Genomic DNA, 15,646 nt, shown 5'->3' with positions numbered 1-15,646 from the left:
CATAGCACTGGCTGTTACTACTCCTATGTTACTGCAATAAGAAAATAATGTAAGTTGCGGCATCTCTGTGTCCACTGTCTGACCTTCCTTCAGAGGGCTCCAAAAAGTGTGCTGCTGTGGTTGCACCCAGGCAGCGCTGCCCCAGGCTGGTGTTCTCTGCTCTGAAGAATGAGAGCAATAACATTTTCATGCAGATGACGTACCTGGGAAGATTTTCCCATAGCTACTGCAAGAAGTGTCCGATCTGTTCCTACCTCCTCTGTGCTACTTATTAAATCTTGAAGCTTTTCTTGTCATGTCCTCAGGGATGCAACATATTGAGAGGAAAATAATGGGGAAATTGTATAACATTTACTATGGTGTTGGGTTCCTCTGAGCTGAAAATAAACACAGGGTGAGCCACTTCTGAAAAAGAAGCAGATGCTCTTGAAAAAGATCACCCATTGCAGAAAGCCCGAGGGACTGGGCTGTGTACCCTTAAGCTTTCAGGAAGCTATGGCATGCATGTTGACTGCTGCCAGCCAGCACCTAGAGCTGTTGGTAGAGCTGCTTCCAGCCTTGGAGACCCCCACGTTGTACAGGAGACAAGTTGATGACTTGCAGGTGGTTGTGTTGTTCATTCTGAGACTAGAGGAGCCCTGCAGGAATCAAACCTACTTGTTTCTGTGTTGATAGCAGATCTCAACAGTGGGTTCTGTCCTAAGCAGAACTCAAGCGTCTTGTGGGAAGTGCTGTGAGATAAATGACATCTTTAGATACCAGGCCAGAGCATCCTGTGCAACAGAAAATGCTGTGGTTCCTTGCTACATGGAGATATCTGGGAGATGGTTTTCCTCACCTGGAAAACAAGCAGAGGTCCCTTTCTATGGAGAGGACAAAACAGAAAGAGGACTGCAATTAGACTGGTGGCCATCCCAAAGGTAGAGATCAAGCCATGGTTAAAAGAAAGCAAAAAGTAGGTTCAAAAAGGACTGGTGTGCCCTGGGGCTGGTGTCTTGTGGACATAAACTGATGAAGGCCCACTAGCAGGCTTTTATAAGGGAAATCCAAATTCTTTGCTTATTTTCCAGCCTAGGCTTCAGCCCTACCAGTCTTCTTCTCTTGGAGGTATTTGTTCCATTTAATGAAGAGCTCTTTGGCTCATTCAGCATAAATAAGGAAAGAAATAAATGGAAATTGTTTTCCTCTGGAGCCACAGTTTTTAAATGTGACTGAAGAATAGTTGTCCTGTATCAGAGTGCCATCAGCTCTATTTCCTGTCTCCAGCAGTGATGAAAAACAATTATGAGGAAGAAAGTAAGAATAAGCTAGATGTATAATGGTATTTACCTATTTCCTTTCCCAATCTCCATTTATCTGTGACTCAAGCATTTCCTGAGCCAGAGGCTTTTGCTTTATATGTTCCAGATGGAGTCCTCCTCTGTGGATTTTGTTGGGTGTGAGCTTTCTATCCATGAATTCCATTAGATGTTCATTGGTTCTTGTACAGAAAGAGTGAGAAAGTGTCATATCATCCCCAGAAAACATGACAGCCTCTGTCCCCATGTACTTGCAGTCAAGTTGTTGACCAACCATAAGAAGTACGTGAAAGAAGGGGCATGAAAAAGGATTTGGAAACTATGATCTCAACACATTGCTGCGCTGGCTGCGTCTGCACACAAGGTAACACACCACCTGTGTAACCATTAGCAGGGAAGGATGCTCCCCTTGCTCTGGGAATTACTCCGCTGCTCCTCTTCACTGTGCTCTTCTGAATACATTGCTCTTTCCTCTGCTGAGAGCAGGTTCTTGTTTGTCAATGTCTTTGCTGCTGCAAATATCAATATTGTTGCAGCATTTGGTGCCTTCCAGTTAATGTGCTGAGCGCTGGCAGAGCGAAAATTGATGTGTGGATTATATAAACCACCATCCCATTTGTGTACTGGAAGTAAAGGTGTTAACTCTTTCTGACTTAATTCATTCAGTTTGAGGGACATCAGGGGATTGAACCTGAAATACAGCAAATCAATAATATAAACTCTTTGAGCTTTGTGAGCTAAGAATAAACACCAACCACAGATCGAGTCAAATGAACCTGTGCAGGAGGCACAGGGGAAATGTTGCAGTGGTGTTCTGTTGTTGCAGGTCAATAAAGGCTAGATAATGTTTGGTTTTCATTGCTGATTAAAAAGATCTCCTTGCAAATGTTATGCGATTAACACTGAGCTTTCTGTGTGCACTGAAAGGGTAATGTTTAGAAATGATCATCCTGCATTATCCCAGTGGAAACATGAATAATGGTGCTGCAAACATTGCTACCTTGGCAAGAAATGGAGCAGGTCCTTCTGCCTGAGTTGTGGATGGAGTGGGCAAATGCAGTGTTCATGGCGGTGACTTTCAGCCTGTGTGACAGCTGGTCTGAGGGATACTCTGGGCTGGTGATGCCCTGCGCCCACCACCAACAACAGGAGCCTTCCTCCTGTTCAGTAAGAGCAGGAGAGGACGTAGGGACAGGCAGACAGTGGCACAGAGGATACAGGACCCCAGCAGCTTTCAGGAGAGCGTGGTGCATTACACCTCTACACCAGTGACACACTAGTTATGGCTGAGGAGGCAATTTCATTACATGCACCTATTTTTAGGTGCTTATAACTCAAAAACATTACCCTCTTGGTGGGAATTTATCACACTTGTTCTCAGCTCAGAGCTGATACATGAGACTTGGCAGGTCTCCAGATAGCTGAAGAACAGCTGGTGGGATGTTTCCCAACTGTGGTTTTCACCAATTAAGAAATTTGTTTTCACACAGTTTGGAATTTTTTTTTTTTTCCTTTAAGATCTTAACTCGGTAACATGCTATGTGCAGACAGAGCGCGCTATGCAACCTCATAACTTTGGTCCTAAAGTATATTTATTCAGAGGCCTCAAAGACATTTGCTCTCCTTGAGGAGCAATCGGGAGATATATTGAATCTATCAACATTTAGTCCATCTAAATCTAATCTATAGCTCTATAAAATCAGGAGCTGCACACCCTGAAATACAAATTGCTTGCCTTTATTTCCAGGAGTGTATGGTGAGGGGAAGGCAGCACAGACTGCCAAAGACTGCAGGGTGGTGAAGCTGTGGATGCGCTGGTGCCAAAAAGGACTGCCTTGTGTCTTGCACTTTTTGCTTTCCTCTTGCCCACTGCCTGAATGGTAACTAGTGCTGCTCTGCTGGGCAGACTGCTACAGCTCTTTTTTCCAGTGTTATGGCATGTGAAGCCCCATCACTTCAAATGCCATTTACGATTTACATCATTTTTCCCCCATTGCTGTGATGTGGACATGTCAGTGAATGGGAGCTTCTAGCTGGCTGAAAAGCTAGGGATGCAGGGCCTCTGTCAGCCTGGAAGCTGTGTGGTAAAGTATTTATTTCGAGAGGAAAACTTTGCTCTGAATTGAGCCCATTGTGGGTCAGACAAACAGAAATATTTCTTAGCACAGGGTAGTAATGCTATTAGGCAGAAATTGGATTTTATTTTGGAAACTGTCTGCCTGGACTTGGAAATTTGCATCTTTCTCTGCAGAGAGGTAGATAGCAGAGGTGTTTTACAGCTGAATATTTCCTTTAAACATTGTTTAAATCTTGTCTATATTTCTCAGATTAGGGGTCCCTGTTGCTGGGACCTTTTGTCATTTCAACAGCAAAGAGCAGGGGGAGGTGAAGGCCTCCTTTCCTTACCTGCACTGTATGGCAGAGGCTCAGACGTCCACAGGTGCAGACACTTCTCATCTCACCACCTGTGGAGCAGAGACTGAGGAGACAGACAGTCCTTGCTATTGCCATGCCATAGGCTTGCTTTTCCATATGCTTTTATTCTAGAGAATGTTTCTTCTCTCTTACTTCCTTATTCATTGTAATTTGTGCAATATCTACATACATTATATGTAGATACTGTAGTTTAATAGCAACTCCTTGAAGTGCCACAGAACTTCCCATCACTTCATTCAGATGCAAAAAGAGTGTAATAGGCTGTAACAGGCTTTCTGGAAAAGCAGACCATTGTTCCTTTTAAAGACCAGCTATGAAATAAATCTGAAAATTTGCTCAGAAATTAATATTGTGGATTGCAGACAGAAGTCTTGCCAGGCTGGCCTGACACTTGGAAGTCTGTAAAAGTTTGAAACCCGCACACTGGCTCTCACTGTGAGCAGTTACTCCTTGCCATTTTTTCCCTCTGTTACGTGAGAAGTTTAACCTGTTACATCAATTTCCCAGCATAAGAAATTGCAGCTGGCTGTAGGGGGGTTGCAAGAGGGAAAGTTTTGGGGAAACTTTTGCAAAATCCCATCCCTGTCTTGAACCACAGAGGTGCAGTGTGAAACTTCTACCGGGAGGTTTAAGTATCTCTCTGTATTGGTTTAGTTTCAGTTGTTGTAGACTCAGCCCCCCTAGTTCAAGCAGTTATTTCTGGGTACCAGGACCATGTGGTAATTTCCCATTTGATATATCTTTCACTGCTTTTTTTTCCATTAAACTGGCATGGTTTATTGTTTGGTACAAATAGAAGTAGAAGTCCCAGTTTGCATTTAGCACAAGCCCAGGCACAACCAAAGATTTCTGACAGGATTGGTTCTTTGCTACTGAAGTTTCTGGGACCAACACAACATATTTTTAATTTTTAATCATGACCTGTCTTCCTTTGGCAATTGTGATTTCCCTACCTCCTGTGAATGAAACTTGAAGATAAGATTTGTGTGGCTCCCTGCAGCAGAAATCTGTGCATTTACAGCACCACAAAAAAATGCAAATCTCTGTTTTTCTGCTTGAAGTGGTTCTTTGCAGATAGCTTGGGTTTTATTATCCTTACTCCCATTCTTCTCCCATTCCCACCTAGATCATAACATTCAGGCCATTAGGGATCTCAGCATATTCTACGCAGTTCTGCTAGATATTTTTGTCAGTCTCAAATCAAAACGGTAGCAGATGGAAGCCCCATGCTCTTCATCGATGATCATTTCCAGCATTCTTCTGTGAGGTTGTATAACATATGTCCACAAGCAATTAAAAATGCTGCTTCCTTGTATGAACTGTGTATGCTCAAGGGCACAGAGAAGGTTAAGGAAATAGCTGAATTGGGACTGTTCTGTACTTTTTAAAGAAATTAGTTTCCTAAAGAGAAGTTATATTAACATTTAGATTGGTTGCTGATTTGTTGAAGATGTTCTTATTGCTAAAATCACCTGTATCAAGCGTAAGTGGTCATGAAATATGCTGGTAAAAAGAAATATTTTTATGTTGAGAATCATAGTCTCTACTATCAGGAGGATGTTGGGTATTTTTTCCCCATCCCAAGCATGTTCAGTGTTAACATAATGTTATTCACATTGATACTTTTAGGAACTGGCCATTGAATTCCTCAGGAGCAGCAGGAATTACCATACTTTAGGCAGGACTTTTGAAAACAGTTTCTGTTCTAACGCGGTCTTTAGATTGAGCTTTCCATTGCTGGTACTTGGATGTTCAGTTTACATTAAATGAATAGGAACAGAACATCTGAAGCTCCTGCTAGGTCCGAGAAGGTCTGCTGGGGCTAGCTGCCCCCAGATGCTATTGTGCTTGCTAGCCATGTTCTCCTGCTTCAGCACCCACCTTCCCTGCAAGCTTGCCCCTGTTCTTTTACATCTCTGTTATTTAAGTACAATCATTTTGCTTCTCAGTATGCTTCTCTGTGCACAGTGCTACATATGTTTGTAAGAGATATAAAAACACTAACATGTAAGTTACTGAAAGAAACAGGGATTGCAAGTAACTGCAGTGAATGACAAGAAAAATGGCCAAGCATCCCTGCTGTTTTGTAGTGTGGGGCTGATCATTTTATGACCCTAAGAAGATTAACAAGCTTGTATTTATGCATGTAAAGAAAACACTTAACTTTGTTTATTGTAAGCATTTGGGAAAATGAATCAGATCTTGGTTAAAAACAATATCGCTATGCTCCTATAAACAAGTCACTTTACTCTTCTTTTGGGGCAGGCAAGGGAAGCACGTGGCATCAATTACTGTGGGTTACCTGATGGGTGGTAGCTTGTTCAGGAGAGGTAATTAGGTTGCTTGCAAACATGCTATGCAAATTTGCAGTCTGCTTTCCTAAGGAGAAAAGTCTTGTTGCGATCCTGCTGTCCTCTGTAGAATTACTTGGTCGGCTCCAAGAAAATTGGAGAAAAGAGCAGAGGTTGCAAAATATTGACTTTTTCTAGGTTTCACAAAAGCATAGCTAGGCAGAAAGGAGACATTCCCACAGAAGAGGCTGCAATGGGAGTTTAAGTCTTCTTAGACAATGAAGTGCACAAATAGCCATGCCTGTCATTTTGGACCAGCCACTGCTGCAATGGGTGGCACTCACCTGGGTGTGAGGAGACAGCTTCAAGCCCCTGCACTGGAAAGGGACCTGCAGTTGAAGGTTTTTAGTGTTGGGCGATCTGACAGTGAAGCTGTCTCTTTCTTCCCTGTTGGTACATCTGACTGGTATAAACCATGAAGCTCTCCCTGGAAAGAGTACACGAATCCGGAAGGGATGGCAGTGTCCTGTGGACACTGCTTGTTGGCATTGTCCTCACCTCTTCCCTGATGTAACGCATGCTGTCACTTGGAAAAACATAGAGGCTTGGGGAGGAGGGGATTGCTTGTTTGGCAAATGATTTTTATTTTTATTTTATTTTTTCAGATGTGGCTTTTTTTTATAACCCTATGCTTTCCTGAGCTGTGAAATGTCAGGTCAGGTGTTGTGGGGCTGAGTTAAACATCCCAGTAAGGATTAGCAAGAAGACAACTCTTTTTTCACTGTATATTTGGAAGCTCCTCCAAGAAGGTGGGAGATGGGGCTCTCCATGGATTCTCTGAAAATTAGCTTATTACTTGACTGTTAAGCATATTGTATATGCCAAGTAATTAATTTTTACAGCAAACTTGTCTAGGACTTGGGCAAAGGAGCAATTAATTCTCTCAAAATAGATCCATTATCATAATTGCTAATGGATGCAAAACTCCCTCAGACACAGATGGACAAAAAAAGCCTTTTATCTCTGCAGTTAGGGTACCTGAAAGTCAGGTCCAGCATGTGACGTGTAGTTAGCCCATTAAAAACCCCATCCAGGGCTAATTGTGGTGTGTTAGATGGAGGAGAGTGCACAGGTGAGTCCTGCTCTCTCTCAGCAGCTGGCACAGGAGCTTACATAAGAGCACATAGTATGGCTACAGTCTAGAAAGAAGATATGGAGTTTTGGCAAAGTCATGAAAGTAAGCAACAAGTAATATTAACCAATGAATTCTGCCCTCCCCTCCCCTAAATAGGGATAATCAGACCTCTAATTATGGCCAGTGGGAGACAAACCAGCAAGGCTGCTTCATGCACAGGTACAGCAGGAACAGCTGTGCAAACACTGCAGGATTTTGGTCCTTTATGACAAATGAGATACAACGATAATAGCTCTCCAAAAGCCAGCATTCAGTGTCAGAGGCCATCAGGTAATTAAAATGAATCCCAGCCTGGCGAGGACATTTATGGCCTGTACATTACCACTAGCAGAGGAAGAGCCATTTACATTTCAAATGTGTTGCACCTCTTTCCAGCAACCACAACACAGCGATGAGCTGGCTCAGGAGCACTCCCATGGAGGACAGGCAGCCAGCAAAGTATTGATTGAACCAAGTGATGGTATTTGATGAATTGTATTCTGTAATTTGCCATGGCCACGCAGGCTCAGTGGGGAAGGAGAACTTCATCCTGGTCATCCTGCGCCATGGTGGAGGTAGGAGAAGAAGGGCACAGGCTGAGACATGCACCTTTTTAACTACCAGACCATGTTTCTCTTCATTGAAACTGTGAAGCTCCCTTCTGGTAACAATGAGTATTGTGATCAACTGGGAGTAGTGCGGGGGAAATTCAACCCTTTGAGATATGGCAGAATTTGGCAATAAGTTATGACATACTCATTGCAGAAGGTAAGAACTCCACCCCTGAAGCACAGCTCACTGTAAACAACCTCAGTGCTTAGCATTAGATCCATGAGGAGTCAAAGTTGATGCACTTGTGACCCTCAGGTTTCAACGAATGAGCATCAACACCTTTCATTAGGCTTTGTTAGATGCTGCTAGATCCATGTAAGGGCTCTGTGCTGGGCTGAATTGTGCTGTCAGACAGAAACAACCATCTTGCAATTAGCTGTAAGCAACGTTCTGAAGTGCCGTCACCAGGTTATACCGAGAAAATAAGCAGTGATATCACAGTCTTGCAATTGCGAAAAACATTAAGCGTTCTAGGGTGTATTTCATGTGGCTTAAAAATATATCTGCCTTTTCTGTAAAGAAGTTAGAAAGACCCTTTCTCCACTCCTGCTTAAGGTGAGCCCAAGCTAAACATCCACACCATGTAAAGTAAGGCCATGTGGCCAGGTATGGAAAATGTGTTCTTTAATTTATTTTCTGCTTTTAAATACCATCTAAAGTATTACACATTGATTATAAATACAACCGAGTTTGACCAAAGACCACATACTCTAGCAAGTTCAGTTCAGTACATTTAGCGAAGTCCAACTAAGTAGAACTGTTCTGACAGCATTTGGAAACAGTGATAGGTTTGGAGGAAGAAATAGGCAGCAGCCTCGCCTCCATGGCTAACACTGCCACAGCAGGGCTCTCCTGTCCTCCAGGCAGTGCTGAGCAATGCTTCACAGGCTTCGTGAATTGAGTTTTAGCTCCTTCTTGAGTGTGGGACATGCATTGCCTGTTTCAGTGGAAACTGCCCCTCACACATCTGAGAGCCTTATTTGACCATAGGAAGCTACCTGCTTCATTACTGTTGGATAACAGTGAACCATAGAAAAAGCCATAAAATGCTTTCTTAGTACAGCTATGTTTTATGTTGCATCCTGGATGACTCCAGTAAGAAAGGCCAGGTTGTACAATGCTTTCTTGTATTTGTCCACGTGGCTATGGGGTAATTTCCTACTTTAATATCTTGCTGATGGCTGCTGCCTTGATTTCCTGGCTGACCTTCCTGAATTCCTAGCAGCACAGTAATAAAAGCAAGTTTAGAGAGCAAATATTTCTGCTAGAAGTCACTTGTGTTTCCTGGGGATCAAAGCTGCCCAGATGGTGTAATAATATTTGAAATTCTGGCTAAGTCAGGAAAGGGCAAAACCTGAAATCGTGTGCAGGGCACAGCACAGGAGATGAAGGGAGTAGGTGCTTCAGTCAGGGAGGTGAATGCAACAGTGCTTCATTACCGGAGGTGCTGAGGAAATGAATCAGAAGTCATTAGAGGAGGGCTCTCAGTTCATCCCTTCTTCAGGAAGAAGTAGCTCTTCTAGGTATTCTTAATGGAAATTGTTTTTATAGAATTGGTTCAGTGTCAGGAATAGAAGCTTAATTGTTTCTAGAGAACCATCACCTTGCCACAGTAGACGTCAGTAAGTACAGGTGGGTCTAAGTTTTTGCTGAAGGAAGAAGGGAGGTTTTAGCTTATTCAATTCCCTTTTCTCAAGTTATTGGCTGCTGCTGTTTGCTTTAATTATCTTTTAATGGACGAACAAATATGACAATATGTTGTACTGATTAACACACTAAGAGATTCTTAAACTGCTTATAGTCAAATTTGTTTAAATTTAGGGGGATGAAGTCACTCCTATCATTGATTTCAATCCTCTTTGCAAGTATGACATTCAGTAAGGCAAGCTCGCTTGCAGAATAAAGTGCCTGCCCCTCCTGTGCACACGACTTCTTGCTTTAACAGAAGCTGCTGTGATTAGTAATTGGCACATGATCCACTCGAGGTTTTTGTTTCAAACGCTGTGGCTTTGTGGTGCCTGGAGAGCAGAGGAGAGACACGAGGGCAGGTAAAGGAGCATCTCCCAGCACTGGCCAGGAGGGATGCCCTGTGCAAGCCACCTTGTGTATGCAGCCACTTAGGGTGGTTTTGTTCTTATAGGAGCAAAACTATTGCCCCATGGTAGCAGGCTCGTGGGTTCTGGTGCCAGTCACTAGGTGGCAATGCGACACACAGGCACACAGCAGCCCGCAGAGCTGCTCTCCAGCCCTGGGGAGGCTGCTTACAGCATCGCAGCTCCTCCTCCCTTGCCTCTGGGGAGAGAGATGTTTTCTGAGGACATGACACTGGTGTTGAGCTGTGCTATAAAAGGAGATAGGTGGTTTGTGGCTGGCCATGGGAAGCTGTGCTCAGAGCCTCTGACTCCATCACTGATCCAGCAGGAAAAGAGGCACAGGGCAGAAATCTGCTGCTGGTTGGATAAGATGCTGTGTGACATATCCTCACCTCTCTGCCCCAAAGCAAAGTGTTCCTCAAGCAGAAACGAAGCGTGCTTCCCAACCAGCTCATGTCTCATGGCCCCCTGACTTTACTTGTAAAGGCAATGCTGTGACATTTGGCTGTGCCGGAAATTTTGCAGAAGTTGACTAAGGACAGACCAGCAGCACATCCTTGCATAAACTGGTGGCTTCAGGAACCAGACTGAAAATGCTTCTCAGTGGCAGGTGGTCTGAGTACCTCAGGCAAGGTCTTCGCTGAGTTGTAGATGAGGTAGATGCCTGCAAAGTACGTACTGCTGTATGTGTGCACTGCTTTGGCAGCTCTCTGCGTGCCAATGCTCCTGCCTTGACAGGATCTTGCTGTCATTTACTAATAGCAGCATCCAGTTTCCACCTTATCCAGTAATCTATTTACTTTAGCTTTTAACATGAGAAGACAACAGTAAGTCACTTGTCTGGGAACATCTGTTTGCATAAGGTCAGCAGGGTGCAGTTTAGAAATGAGGATTGTTCCAGGATCATGTGTTTCATTTGCAGCAATGGTACAGCTGTGTGCTTCTCAGAAAACCTTTAATCCCATTCAGAGCAGCTTTCTGCCTAGGCCAAGTGTGGCAATGCCATCGAGTTCTCCTTTGACTGTTTCCACAGTGACTAACACAGTCTTAACATGAGTATTTGTTTTGATTTGTTGGGTATCTTCAGTTGTCAGTGTCTGTGAGTGCTGCACTGACGCGGCAGGGACTCTGCTCTAATGTTACACTCAGGAAGGAGCAGCTCTCCAGCAGAAATTAGTTGCCACCGCACCCCCCTTTTATATTGGATTTAATACTGAGGTCAGTAATCATAGTAACACTGGTCTGTAAGAGCCCTCAGGAGCCCAGCCACTCAGGGGAATGCCTTGGCAATTGCTGAGCTTTCTGTGCTTCTGCCTCCCAGCTTGTAGCACTTGTATTGAGAAGCTGGAGGAACGGGGAGGTGGGAATTCAAGAGCATCTTGTGTGAGACAGGTGCTTGGGAGCTCTCCTCAGCCTCCAGCAGCCTTCTTGTTGGGCTGGTAGCTGCATCTCCCTGCTCCGCTGTGAGGGTGACAGCTCCAGCCAGCAGAAACCATTGGGGATGTGGCATGGATTCCACTTTTCTAATTATAAAAGTATCTGCTGTCATACCGTGGTGGTGACCTCAGCTCTATGTGCAAATGTCCCAAAGACTCTTGGAATAGCAAGTGTCATAACTAAGCAGAATTTTTGAAAGGAATATGGAGATTTTGTAGACTCCAAGCTGCTGCTGGTGGAGCGTTTCCTGGAATCAGTAATGAAATCAGTCATTTTGCTACACTCTCCAGTTTAATGCATAAAGTCTTGCAGCAGCAACATTTAAAAGCTGTTTGTCTCATTAAAGATCAGTTAACTCATTTCTGAAATTAGAAACTTCTATGATTAATGACTTGTGGTATTTTGCTTTAAAGGAGATGCTTGCTAATCATTTTTTTTCCCCAAAAATCACTTCTGAGACTTGTATTATTGCTTTAGTTATGACACAGTGACAGTGATACTTGGTACTTCAAGAAAAATAATAGGTAATGATGCAGTTCGTGCCTGCAAGAACCGTGTCTGAGGAGCAATTGAAAACTACATGGCTGTAATAACAAAACTTGAGGAGAATGATTTTGGGTGAATTTTCTAGCTTTAGCACAGAGTCTTTTTTTTCATTTTAATGGAGTCTTGCCAGGCTAAAAGCCTTGAGATCAGAACTACAAAGGATAGGTCATGGTCAACTTTCCTTGCCTTCTGTAACCCTTGTTACTGCCTCTGAACCATGATGGAATGTAAATGAAATAACGTGCTAACATTTTCCTTTGCCCACGTGCTCGCAACTAGAATTGTGATTCACAAATTGCGTTTTCTCAAACAATTATTACCAGACACACGCAAGTACGGTTGACAGCACTGGGGGTGTTAGCACTTAAAGAGCATCTAAACTGCAACTCTGCGTGTTTTCACAGCGCAGTTGTTGGGGCATGGATGCAGGGTTCAGAACGTGGTGAAATCTCTGCTTCTCTTCAAGTCCAAAGAGAGCAGGCGAGGGATTAATCCTGCGTTTCACAACATCTCATAGTGACCGAGAAACGCTGTGACCAATAATGATGGTGTCCCCAGATGTTCGTGCTGTATAGCTCAGCTCCTATCTCCAGCTGAACTCAAAAGCCTTCATCCTGTGCTGGATGCAAGCAGCGATGCTGGGTGCAGGAGCAGCTTCACAGGCAGGGTGGCTGCTGCTGCAGCCCTGGCCCGTATCCCACAGCCAGTGTGTGCCCACAGAGCTCCCTCCTGAGCCCTGCACCTGCCAGAGCCCAGGGCATCCCTCCTGGGGGCCAAAAGCCCCTAGCTGCATCCTTCAGGCAAGAAGTCACATCACTCACACAAACCTCAGCAGTAAGTGGCCAAGCCCTGCCTTGTGAATGAATCTACCTCCTGTGGGAGACAGTGATTCCTTTGTTTAAAGAATAAAAGACAGAATCCTGTCAGAGCCTGGATCTCTAAGATTAGTGCTTTTCAAAGAGGAAAATGTTTCATTTGCTTCCACTCCACTCTTATTGTGTCTTATTTCTTTTTTTTTTCCTGTTCCATATCTCCAGGTTTGCCGTGATTCCCTGCTTTGAAGCTAGTTATATCAGGCTACTTCTCTCTATATTTTACAGTGGGATTTTTACGCAATACTTAATTCGGTTATCTTTAAAATGACAGATTTGGCCCAGGCAGTCACACTCCACACCTCTCCTCTCCCTTTGAACAAGAATCCTACGAGTGTGCTGAAGCAAGAAGCGCTTACAGAGTGACTCCCTGAGTATAAATAGATTGCAAGCAAGAGCAGCACCTGCCATCTTCGATATGTCTTGCACTTCCCACAAACCACTCGTGCACACTGGTTTGATCACAGCTATTGTTTGCGCTAAGCCTCCTCCTACTCCTATAATCCTCCCATTGGAATGGATGGGATATTTTGCATATGGTAAGGATTTTAGGGATATAAATTGCAGCCAAGTATTTTGTGGACATGACACGTCGTACATGTGCATGCTCTGCCAAGGGCAGGGACGTGGAAATGTTGACAAGCACTGCACTTTTGAAAAGTGCTTTCAGTCACGTCCTTTGACTCTTGCTGCTTCTTTTAAGAAGCTATGTTGCTTTCCAAATACAGCAGCCCTGGAGTAGTGCCTAAGTTTGATAGGATCTGTGGCTTTTCATGGGCTGGTACTGGGCTATTGCCATGGGAAAGTGTTGGGTGCATCATCCTCCCCACATTTTGCAGCCCAAGGGATTGCAGCCAGCTTTGTCACCGCCTTCAGCAGAGGGTGTCTGTGCTAGTGATGCTGGGGGCTCTGTTACCAGTGACCTCACAGAAGGTGTTAGAACTGCAGAGAAAGTGCTGTGAACAAGGGGTACACAGCAGTCTTGTCAGCTCTTTCCAGGTAAATCCTGAAAGACAGAGCAGTGCGAAATCTGGTCCCTCGGGGCAATGCCCCTGCACTCAGTGGGACAACTTGAGCGTAGCTCCAAGCAGCAGCAGGAGCTAGGGAAGTGGCTATATTTAATAAAGCTGTGTGTACAGATTATCCTGATTGCTCATTACAAACACCTGGAGTTTAATATTTTTCTGTATTTCTCCAAGTAAAACCTCAGCAGTGCCGTTGCTTATATTAGTTGCTCAGAATAAGCTCAATAAGATCTTCTAGCCTGGGAACTGTATGCAATCCCTGTGTACTGAATTACTCTCCTTTAGGGGAGATGAGGATATTACATATTCCTATGTCAAGCCAGTAGCACAGAGTAGTGATACTTTTTCAGTTCTGTTGTTTTTCTCTCTTAAATAAAACCAGCTATTTATGTAAGTTTCTTCCGTAACTTTGAGTTTAGAAAGTTTTATTTCAATAATGTACGTTATGCTCCAACACTGAATAAAACTGCAGAATAATATTTTTCTGGCCTCTGACATTTATAAAGTTTTTGTTTTTTTTTTTTTTTTTTTTTTTTTTTTGTGTGTGTGTGTGTGTATGTCTGTGTGTCTGTGTCTGTAATGCTTTTGTTTGTTAGTTTTTGGAACATACCACCTATTTCTTTTGAATAAATTTTAATCTCCTTCATTCACATGAAACCATTAGATCGGAAAAAAAGATGTGATTTTGCTATGCCTTTCAAAAAGCTTTAGATGTGTAGTTACATGTATTTATACGCCTTGCAAAACAAAAACACAAGTTGGTACTTTAGGATCTATGAAGACTTGCATTTGACTGTTGACATGATATATTCAGATCATTTGGCATTTGGTTAGCGGCCTGCTCTGAGGAGCACAGATTTTATTGAACGCGCTGTTTGAGCATACCACTGCTTCTATTGTGTTTTCCTTCAAATGCAGCCAAGGTCATTTTTATATGCCATCGCCTCCTACTGCTGAAAGGGAAGATGTATGCAGGGGTTACCCGCCCTAGCTAATGCAATGTTCTCTGCCATACCCAACATGGGTTAGTTTTCCCTCAAACCTAAAATTACACAGTGCAAGACAGCTTAAAAACTGCTCATCTCGTGAGGGTTTTACTGGGTTACCAGTACCAAACCAGACCCTGAAATCCTCCCCTTTGTCTTGGATGATATTCTGGCTGACCAAGCCTTTTCTGCAGGGGGCTAGGGAGGATCTGAGCGGCTTCACCAGCTGAAGATGTGCTCAAACATTTGCAGCTATGTCATTGTGCCCAAGGGTCTGAAGGGGCACAAGGCTCTGTGGCACGCAGGCGGCAGCTGGTGGCAAGGGAGCAGGAGGTGCCACTGCTGTGGGGGTACTCAGGGGGGAATGCTGGCTGCTATTTAAATCGGCAGCAGATGCATCCGCACGCGTGTGACGTTCCTCAAGATGGCTCACAGAGCCTGAAGTTTATAAATGACTCTTCTTCTGACTCCTGCTAATTTTAGACTTGGAGTGTTTACAAACAGAGCAGCATTTGTCTCTGCTCCTGATCCAGAAGGATTTCAGCCCCAGCTCCTCTGGCATATTCCTTAGAGGAAAAAAAAAAATAAAAAAGAAGAAGAAAAAGGGATATAAAACAGCAATAGCTATTTAGAGATGCTGAGGGAGCATTCAGAACACAGGCACAGAATGCCAAATCTTGAGCTGTAAATAATGTATTGGCAGATCCTACAGTGTTACCAGAAAATAGGCAGGATATACACCTAGGAAAAACTTCAGGGCAGAGAAATGTGGAGCTGGGAACTGAGCTTGAAGGCATCATTTCTTGGTGGTGCTCCAAGCCCCCTGGCTTTGGCTTGGGAAAAGACCAAAGCAGAACAGCACAAGAAGTTAAGTTG

The sequence above is a fragment of the Netta rufina genome, assembly GCF_964035555.1.
Source record: "Netta rufina genome assembly, chromosome: 12".
In the NCBI taxonomy this organism is placed as follows: Eukaryota; Metazoa; Chordata; class Aves; order Anseriformes; family Anatidae; genus Netta; species Netta rufina.
This window is presented reverse-complemented; position numbering follows the sequence as displayed.